This window comes from Arachis hypogaea, chromosome 18, assembly GCF_003086295.3.
Source record: "Arachis hypogaea cultivar Tifrunner chromosome 18, arahy.Tifrunner.gnm2.J5K5, whole genome shotgun sequence".
NCBI lineage: Eukaryota > Viridiplantae > Streptophyta > Magnoliopsida > Fabales > Fabaceae > Arachis > Arachis hypogaea.
This window is the reverse complement of record NC_092053.1, coordinates 35,558,274-35,560,535: the sequence shown is the minus strand read 5'-3', so window position 1 is coordinate 35,560,535 and position 2,262 is coordinate 35,558,274.

Here is a 2,262-nt window from a genome sequence, read left to right as displayed (position 1 = left end):
AACAATTAAAAATTCAGGATAATATGTTTTCAAGCTATTGTTCAAGTAAAGAGCTTTTCCAAGTTTTACAAGAACTCAAATAGAACATGGGTCATACTTCCGTTCCACCCAAATTCATAAAATAAAGAACGAAAACAATTATTGAAATATAAATCAAAACATGAATTAAAATAGAAAAATAATATTATCAATCCATACAATAGACAAAGCTCCTAACCTTAACAGTGGAGTATTAGTTGCTCATGGAATACGGAATATAAATTTGTATGAAATAATGTTGTGGAATCTGTTGTTCTGGAACCACCCTTTTGGGATCCCTTTTATAACTAATCCTAATAATTTAAAAATCAAATTTCTAAAATTAAAATTAAAATAATATCTTTTCCTAAAATAAGATTTGAATTTAAATTCGAATTAATTAACAAGTCTTCAGCTGATGGGTGGGACCACTTGATTTGTCCATTCTGCAGCTTCTAATCTGTGATTTCTGGGCTAAGAACTGGGTCAAAACAGCCCAGAAATCGCCTCCAGCGTTTTTCTACATTTTCTGCACGTGGCGCATGTGACGTGTCCACGTCGTCCACACGTTCGCGTCAGGCACGCGATCGCGTCATTGCGATTTCCTCCATTTCGCGCGGTCGCGTAGCCATGCGTCCGCGTCGGTATTCGCTGGTCATCTCTTTGACTTCTTCTCTTTCTCTGCAGAAACTCCATCAAATTCCGCCAAATGCTACCTAAAATAAACAGTATTGTACAAAACTCAAAATAGCATCCATAGTAGCTAAAATATAATTAATTCTTAATTAAATTCAACAATTTAGATGCAAATTCACTAGGAAAAGATAGACAAGATGCTCACGCATCAATGATCAATTGTTGGGTTTGGACTATACTTGCAACGTCAAATCCTATTTTTAGTATGAAAATCCAAACCTGTTCAATTGGGCTTCTATCAATAAGCATATGGTGGTGCTTGTTGGTAACTACAAGAGTGTCCACCATAGCTATTGGATTGATATGCATTAGGGATTGGATTATACCTATGAGAAACCGGAGGATGTTGTTGCCATGAAGATTGTCCATAGGCTTGAGGCTCCTTCCAACCTTGATTGTTCCATCCTTGGTGTATATCCTTATTGAACCACACTCATAGCCGAAATGATCAGAATTCATAGTAGATAAGCAAAAACAAAAAGCACAAAAACAAGGAGATAAAATCTAACTACTAAATCAAACAAGCAAACTAACAAAAGAGCAAACTATTCACAATATTAACATATGTACAACAACCGATAACAAGCGCACATTTGCAATTCCCCGGCAACGGTGCCATTTTGATGAAGGGATTTTTGCCGGTATAGAATTTCACAAATGAAATCTCATTACAAGTATAGTTTCTAAACCAACAAAGAATCCTCAATCAAAAATTTGGTTGTCACAAGTGACAAACCCCAATAAAATAACCGAAGTATTTAAACCTCAGGTCATCTCTCAAAGGAATTGCAGGGAAGTGTCCTTGCTATTGATTATGGTAAAGTATTTTTGGGGTTTTGAATAAAGGACATGAAAGATAAATTGCAAGAAAGTAAATGGAAACTCAAATGTAAAAAGGTTTTGGCAAGGAATGATGATCAAGGATCTTTATCCTTGTTACTAACCACAACATGATAATTGCAAGGATCAATCCTATTAAGTCATCCTCTAACGAGTGGAGAAAAGTCAAATGAGCTACATTAGTCCTAATCCATAAGTCCTAACCATCTCACTAATTACTTTAGGGAATGCTAGAGTCAATGGACACCAATTATCAACACTTGGACATTAGTAACTCAAGTTGACCTAAGTTACCATCACAAGCCAAGAATAGAAAAATCTACTCTAACATCCTTCCAAACATTTTTTTCAAATACTTGGAAGGCATAAAAGGAAAGCAAAATAAGATTACAAGAAATGTAAATCTACACTACCAATTGTAAGAAAATTAACAACAACAACTCAAATAAAAAATAAAAAAAAATCAAACACAAATTGCATTAAAGGAAAATAAAAGGAACAAGAGTGCATCAACAACAAAGTAAACAATTACAAGAAGTAAAATACTGAACTAAGAAAGCAAAGGTAAAGGAACAAGAAATTGAGAGGGAAAAGTAAATCAAAGTATGAATTAAACCTAGATCTAAGAATTCCTAAGCTACATCTAACCTAATTCTAGAGAGAAGAGAGAGCTTCTCTCTCTAGAAACTAACTAAAGCATGATGAAAA